The 8,062-nt window shown below is 43.0% G+C and overlaps 1 long non-coding RNA gene across 11 annotated transcripts in view; it reads left to right on the top strand.

Annotated features, from left to right (window-relative positions):
• Positions 1-290: 290 nt before the first annotated feature.
• LOC309363129 overlaps positions 291-8,062 on the top strand; it is a 40,119-nt gene continuing 32,347 nt past the window's right edge. For 3 of the 11 annotated variants that reach the window (XR_014165238.1, XR_014165239.1, XR_014165246.1), the window contains exon 1: positions 296-588. This is a non-coding gene — a long non-coding RNA (uncharacterized lncRNA). Of the gene's footprint in view, positions 589-8,062 lie in introns of all 11 variants that reach the window. The other 8 variants (XR_014165241.1, XR_014165242.1, XR_014165243.1 and 5 more) reach the window with 7 other exon arrangements.

The following is an 8,062-nucleotide window of genomic DNA, read 5'->3' as shown; positions in this document are numbered from 1 at the left end:
TCCCCATGGCAGTCAAAATCTTGGGGCCACCCTTGCAAATCATATCCTAAGATGTTTTTGTAATTTTCTTATTAACCCTCATCCAGTGCACCAGGGTATTCAGGCACCAGGCCAGTGTTTGCACTGCCTCTCCTGACTCAGATGTACATACTGCTAAGACTTATGAAAAAGCACATTTTGTGTGTGTGTGTGTGTGTGTGTGTGTGTGTGTGTGAGAGAGAGAGAGAGAGAGAGAGAGAGAGAGAGAGAGAGAGAGAGAGAGAGAGAGAGAGAGAGAGAGAGAGAGAGAGAGAGAGAGAGAGACTGTGTCTGTCCCGTGTTTAGAAATCCAGGCCGTGTTTTCTTGGCAGTTCTAGTATGCTTGAATCTGAAGTAGTTCCAGCCCAGGTTTTATTTAAGATTCAACTTCTCCCAGCCAAACTCTTGCCCCACAAAAGCTAGAAGTGGTGGTAGGCCTTGGTTTGGATACAAGCCCAATACTATTGTAATAAAACCATATTTTGCAGTGCTCTGCATTTTCCTGGGTCCCTAAAGAAGATAATTGTCTTTTCCTGGATTGGAAAAAGGACTACATTTTTCTCTTAAAAGGTAAGGATGCAGCATAAGGACAGAGGACTGTGCTTCTGAAATGGAGAGCAATCAATCCCATATATCCAAGGGAAACACCTGGATTTAACTCTCCTAGTTTCAACCTCAAGATGTGGTGACTCACTCAGCACCATGTTACCACAACACAAACGCAGCTTAGGCAAGCTCATATTTTCTGCTTCCATTGTTCAGCCACCCATGTGTCTGTGCCAAGGCAACACCTTAGTCTCCTCAGTATCCTGCACCTTGGCCAGTTTTGCCTAGGCCTTCCTGAACCTGCAGATGGCCAGGACAAATTACCTTTGCCTGAGGTGACTGGTTTCTTCCTAAAACTAACCGCTTCTCCCTTCCTCCCTCTATGGCAATTGCCTGAAGGCTGGATTAGGCCACTTGTTTATATGTAAACAGATGGCACGCTCCACCTGTATGAGTGTTTGTTTTCAGTTTAGCTCACAGATAACAAGGCTGTAAATTTTATGGCTAAGTATTGCATGCACAGCGGCACACCATGTTTCACCTGATAGCTAGAGCCCAATTCAGACCTAATCTGAAATGCATGTCACTATTCGGGGCTTAAAATGGTGTCACCCACCCTAGCCCCTTGGCATATGGTGGCATAAAGGTCTGCAGACAACGTGTTGGTTGAACACACACCCTCTGGGGAACAGAGTATAGCTCTGGGTTCTGTCACTGAGGCATTCTGCTCTTCGGTGTAGATTTATTGCAGATTTATCTACACCGAAGATCTGCCTATTTCTTCCCTCTTGCCTCTTGGTAGTCTGCACTGTGGTTCACGGGTTATATACAGTCAGACCCACACTATACAAAGGTATGGTTCACACATAACAATAAGCTCTGGTTTAGCACTGTGTGTCTGAGGTAAGGGTCATGTCTCTGCTCTCCCTCACCCTCTCACAAGAATATAAGAGCCCCCTTGGTTCAGACCAAAGGTCTATCTTTATCTAAGTTGGTGGTCATCCCCACATCTTGCTATGGAGGTTTCAAAGGTCAAACTAACTAATGAGAACTTGTTATGAGCCAGGATTCATTGTCTGGTCACAACAACAGGCTGGCATTTGTGAAAGTTAAGCTAATCTGTGACAAAGTCCTCCTCCTGGCTGGGTGGGAGAAGGAGAGAGTGAGTCCACATGCAGGGGTCAGCAAACTTTTTCAGCAGGGGGTCGGTCCACTGTCCCTCAGACCTTGTGGGGGGGTCGGACTATATTTTTTTGTGGGGGGGGGGATGAACGAATTCCTATGCCCCACAAATAACCCAGAGATTCATTTTTAATAAAAGCATACATTCTATTCATGTAAAAACACGCTGATTCTCGAACTGTCCGTGAGCCAGATTTAGAAGGCGGTTGGGCCGGATCCAGCCCCCGGGCTTTAGTTTGCCTATCCATGTACAACAGATTTGCTCGCTTGCTTAAGTTCATGCAAGCAGCACTAAACCATGGGTTAGTGTTTGTACATATATACCCAGAGATAGGTGAAAAAGTGGGAAGGAAGCTCTTCAGTATGCAAAAAGTATTGCATGACATGAATGTTTGTGGTGTGGTGGTGAGAATGTAGAACTAGGACCCAGGTTCAAATCCCCATTTAGGCATAAAGTTTGCTTGCTTTCATAAAGCTTTCAGCCTAAGCTACTTGAGAGAGTTGCTGTGAGAACAAATGGTGGGGGGGACTGTGTATACCTTCCTAAGCACCTTGAAAGAAGAGTGGTATAAAATGAGATAGATTTCCTAAGACGTTTTAAGGAATGGTAATGATGAGTTAAAAACTAATCTCTTCAGGCTGTAAATTCACAATGAATTGGTTACAGTTGTGGCAGGTAGTTTTAAGAGAGGCAAGCCCATTTACCATTGATATATCAACTAGTCAAGTTCAGTTCCAGTAGTTGAAACAGAGCAGAGAAAAACACCTTCATTCCTGTGATACAACACATTCAGGTTACCCATCTCCTTGATCATTCCAACTCCATGCTCTTCCTCATTAGCTTCTCACAGTTCCACAAGCCTCTAAAAAGAATGAATGAAAGAAAGAGGCAGAATTACAACATACGACTGCCATTCTGCCAATGGAAGTTTGAGAAATGGCTCTCCTGCTTCATAGATATTTACAAAGTTTAATTACAATGTATATGACCTTTCAATATAGAGAAACTCAAATATACAAATATGTCATTCATAATGCCAGTTCTACATAAATGGAGTGCTCTGGTTTATAACACCAGACCTTCAGAAAAGTAGTTTTTGTAAACTTACTCGAACAAACCTGAATAAAAAAGACCCTTTATTTCATTGAAGCTCCCGTTCTCCACACAGTAAAGACTGTCAAAATGCTACACTAACACGGTATCAAACTACTGTAAGTGGCTTAAATGCCAAATCCATATTTAATACTCTCTAATAATATAAAGGATATATTATCAATAATTATAATATATAAGGAAATCTTTTATAACCTTTTATGAAGCCAAACTTTTATAAGCTTAGTCATGACAATGCCAAGTAATCCTGCTTTGTCATTTTTTAAAAATGCCACTCTCAAAAGTAAAAGTCATAAGGACTACACACCCTTTAGGTCTGCATGTTTAAAGTATACGTCTAAATTGGTGCTGACAGACAGGAGTGCATGATCCCATTTCCCCTTCTGTGCACATTCATTGTATGCCTAAGTAACATGTATACAGTCCTAATGGTGAATAAGAACATAGGAAGCTTCCTTATACTGAATCAGGCTGCTGGTCCATCTACTTCAGGTTTTTCTAATGTGACTGAGAGAAGCTGTTGAGGATTTCAGACAGGAGGGTCTCCCTGCCCTATCTGGAGATGTCAGGGATTGAATCTAAGAAACTTTGTGTTAAAAGCACTAGCTATAGCATTGAGCTAAAACTGTGTGCTGGTGGATTTTATTAGAATATATTACTGAAGTCCTATCAATGACGGCTGATCATGCACAGGCCTGTTATGCAATCTATCTTGCTTAAGGAGAATAAATTTCACCAGTGGGAAGACAGAGAACAGGGATCTCTCAGCTTTGACTTCTGTCAGGATTTTAATCAAATCTTATTCTCTCCTGCCTCCTCACTTCTCTCCCCACCCCATCCTACTTAATTCATGTGGTATTTGTGGAAAGCACAGTACAAGATAATTATACTGTAATAAACAATTCTAGGTTAAACATAAAGCATCAAAAAAAGTTAAATAAGCTCATTACAAACTCTTGGCAGCAAAAGACTACATAATAATCTAATTAGAGCAGTCACCACTAGCCACACACACAATCCTCTTGCATCCACAAAAAAGTGCTAATGAGCTTGCAAGGTTGCTACTGCACAGCGAGGAAGCAGATCCTAGTTCTAAAACTGATACCGTTTACCCAGTGAACTAGCCCTGAGCCTTTTGAGTAGCTAATTGATTGCTTATGGGTGTTTAAGTAGGGAGAATTCAGCAGAGAAAGAGTGTCATTCTATGGTTTGTGGAAACTACCATACAGAAATCTGTGAGGCTGCATTTCATCCAATATGCAAAATGCTGTTGAAATTATGCATCAGATCATATGACATAGCAATTTCCTATTTATAGGATTTTCTTATGAGCATTGACAAAGACGATAGTCACTTTGGAAGCACAGCAACAACCAAACTTTGTCCATGATAAAACTAGGGAATTGGCCAACTTTTGAGCAGCACAACACTGAGCAGGCCACAACATGATGGAGAACATGTGGTACTCCTTTAACATTCCTAACATTCCTACCATAAGCCTTACAGCATAGATAGAAAACAAGCCAGTGTTTGTTCCCTTTCCTTCCTGTTAGAGGCAAATGGAGTGAATTTGCCCTGAATTTGCATGGCATTTTGCATATTGAGAGCTTGGAATGTGGCAGCAAATGATAAGCTGTTTTAAGTTCAAAGAAAGGCATCAAACACCCTTGTTGGTATGTAAGATACTGTGCATCCAAATTACCCTGCAGTACCTCAGGAGGAGGCTTAATCCCATTGCTGTCTTATTTGTGACTATCCCAATGCATGACATTCTGTTAGGGAGAAGTCTCTCTCAAATGCTTTGAAGAGAAACAGGCAGACACCGTGTTGCTTCCCATTGGGTCTGGGATTCATTGTTAAGTATAGGGCTGCTGCTTCTGCATCAATACAGCAGAAATATTTATCCACTGAAACTAAGAAACAGGCAGTTCCAAAGGATATTTGTCCCTCAAGTACATAAGAAGAGCCCTGCCGGTTCAGACCAAAGGTCCATCTAGGGCAGCATCCTGTTTTCCCACAGAAACTAACCAGGTACCTCAAGAAAGGCTGCAATGAGAACCCAAGGGCACTAGCCTTCTCACTATAGTAACTGTAATTTAGTGCCCTGCTGCATCTGAACCATTTAGCCACCATGCCTAATGTCCAATGATAGATCTATCTTCCATGTATTTGTCTAATCCCCTTGCAGACCATCTAAGCAAGTGGCTTATCACCACATCTTGTAGCAGCGAGTTCCATAGTTTGTGAGGAATGGACTTCCTGAAAAGATGGTACCTGCATGGGGTCCTCAACTACAGAGCATAGTGATTTGATTGGGAATATAAGGGGTGAGGTGATATTTCAGGTATCCTAGTCCCAAGCTGTATAGGGCTTTATATACCAAAACTAGCCCCTTGAGCTAACGGGCAGTCAGTGCCATTCTTTAAACAGTTGGGTAAACAGTTACCCCAGTGAGAAGTCAAGCATCTTGCACCAGTTGCAGCTTCCAGACCAAGATCAAGGTTATTAAATGTTTCATGTTTGCCTCTGTGAACAGGAGAGAGCACTGGAGCCCTTACGGGTCCCAATATTCTCAGCAGATAAATGAGCATGTATTCTAGTAAATCCTTTGGAACAATATAGCAATATACAGCCTTTGCCATAATAATTACTGTATGCTTAAAATGAAAAGGTTCCAGATTTGTTTAGAAGCATATTAGCAGGCTACCAAGAAGGGCAGAGCTGTAAAAGCACACATCTGGGATGGGAAACCTGTGGCCCTCCAGTTGTTGCTGGACTCCATCTCCCATCAGCCGCAGCTAGCATGGCCAATGAGATGATGGGACTTGAGAGTCCAACAGGGAGATCCACAGCCCTGATTTAAGTCTTCAGGTATTGTATATCAACCTGAGCATTTCAAAACAATACACCAAACCTAATGAAAGCTGTCCAAGTCCTAAACTGTTGGCATGGAAATCACTTGTTCTGAATATTCCATGAGAGCTCATTTGAACATGTACCTTCTGTACATTTGCTTGACGTGACAGGTTCTTGCAGGGAGGAGGATAGTGTGCCAATTAGTTTGTGCACAGATTCAAGTGGAAAAGATTTCTTCGCCTGACAACCTTCCTTGACATAATGCTTCCTGGTGATCTTTCCTACTTGCTTAGAGACTTCCTCCTCCTCAGCCTAAAAAGAGAGGTGAAAGGGTACATAGACCTTGACTGCTCAACACCTGCCAATACCCAACACCTGTGTGTGTTGGATTAGTTGAAGCTGGAAGGTCATGACATACAAGTCAAACAAAAACTAGGGATTAGTTTAGAGGGTCAGTAACAAAGTAGTTCTGCATATGCTTTATAACCCTCTAAGAATGTGTTGACTAAGCACTATCTGAGGCTGCATTCACACAGCAGTTTATGTGGGCTGGAGTCCTATATTGCAGGGGGTTGGACTAGATGACCCTCAGGATCCCTCCCAGCTGTACAATTCTAAGACCGAGCAGAACTTGTTTTAAAAATGTAAATTAGAAGTGCTATCTAGAAAGTAAATCTAGAGATTTATACCTTATTCCATTAGCTACAATGCACCTTCACCTTACCCACCTTGGGTTACCCTTTACCATCTGTGAATACATATATCAAAACTCACTCATGCACAATTTGAGCATGTTATTATGATGGTATGTAAAAAAATGTTCGGGAATATTTGACTGAGGCAATATGAACTATTACCTAGATCATCTTTCTCAGAGGTGCTTCTGTGCCCCTGAGGGCAGAAGAACTGATGCCACCATATTCCTCTCCTTTCCAGAATCATAGTATTGTAGAGTTGGAAGGGACCCAGAGGGTCATCTAGTCCAACCCCCTGCAATGCAGGAATCGTAACTAAAGCACCCATGACAGATGGCTATCCAACCTCTGCTTAAAATCCTCCAATGAAGGGGAGCCCACAGCCTCCTGAGGGAGACCATTCCACTGCCGAACAGCTCTTTCTGTCAGAAAGTTCTTCCTGCTGTTTAGAGCAGTTGTTGTTGTTTAGTCGTTTAGTCAATAGTGATGGTTGATTTCATGGACCATTCGGGCACACATTATTTACCGTGCCCCTCATGGTAGGATTCATGGCAATACTTTTCACATTGCCTAGAAGGGCAGCAGGAAAAGGGCACTGCAGGTTGGTGAGCTCTCCAGAGCACTTGTTCATCTTCTAGGTTGTTCTCTTTTTTATGCTCCACTCCAGTACTCACATCCTTGCACAAGCAGATTGGCAGAGAAAACAAACTACTGCAGAAGACCATGGAACTCCATGCAGGCCCATTTCACCGCTCCCTGCCCTGGCTTTGGTAGTTCTGGACCACTGGTGGCTTTCCCACTAGGCTCTGAGCTGAGCATGTGCATGAGCATGATCAAGGCCAGCTCCAGCATATGGCTGGGTCAGTCATCCACCAGACCCCCTCCCCAAAACCAGCAAAGGCTTGCTGCCAATCTTAATTTCCACAAAGCACGCAGGAAAATCTGAGGCCACATGAGAGAGTTCTCAGCTGCCATTTCCTGTACACACCCTACATTAAAAGCACATCCCACTGTCTCCCCAGAGCTACAATTGCCAGCCTCCTTAACAAATTGCAGTTCCCAGGATTCTGTGAGGGGGGGAAATGTGCTTTAAATGTAGGTTGCATATGCAGCCTTAAAAGGGACCATTGGAGCTAACACTCAGCAGGATATCAGTCTACCAGGGACATGGGGGTAAAGTGATGCAGGATAGCCATTCTGTCCCCAGATCACTCCATACCCAAACCCAGGAGTCATGTAAGTGCTTTGATTTGGCAGATGGAAAATCTTAGGTGGAGATTTCAAGTGGGAAAAGCATTTAGTCTTAAGCAGTACGGCAGGGATTTTTTTTACTGCTTCTGTTGCATAAAACATTCACGTTTCCTTTCTGCATGCTTTCATTTTTCAGACATGTGGATTAATGCACGTTCACACTTTACGCTTTATGTAAATAGTTGACTAAAGTTATTGTTCCCCACCCACCCAAGCACTCTCAGGCAGGACTGTAATAAACCCCCAGCTTCTCAGAGTGTTCAAGGCAACTTACAGTAGACCAACTCATTTACATAATGGACAGGGTTTAGACTTTGCTCCCAGTGGCTGAGGGAGTGGAGGCTGTTTTTTGATCATTCCCCTTCCCTCTGTAGCCTCAAGCAACACTCTGCCATTGTTC

This window comes from Podarcis melisellensis (genome assembly GCF_964234715.1).
Source record: "Podarcis melisellensis genome assembly, chromosome: 2".
NCBI classification, from domain to species: Eukaryota; Metazoa; Chordata; class Lepidosauria; order Squamata; family Lacertidae; genus Podarcis; species Podarcis melisellensis.
Note: the sequence above shows the minus strand (reverse complement) of the source record. Positions and strands in the feature narration are given on the sequence as shown.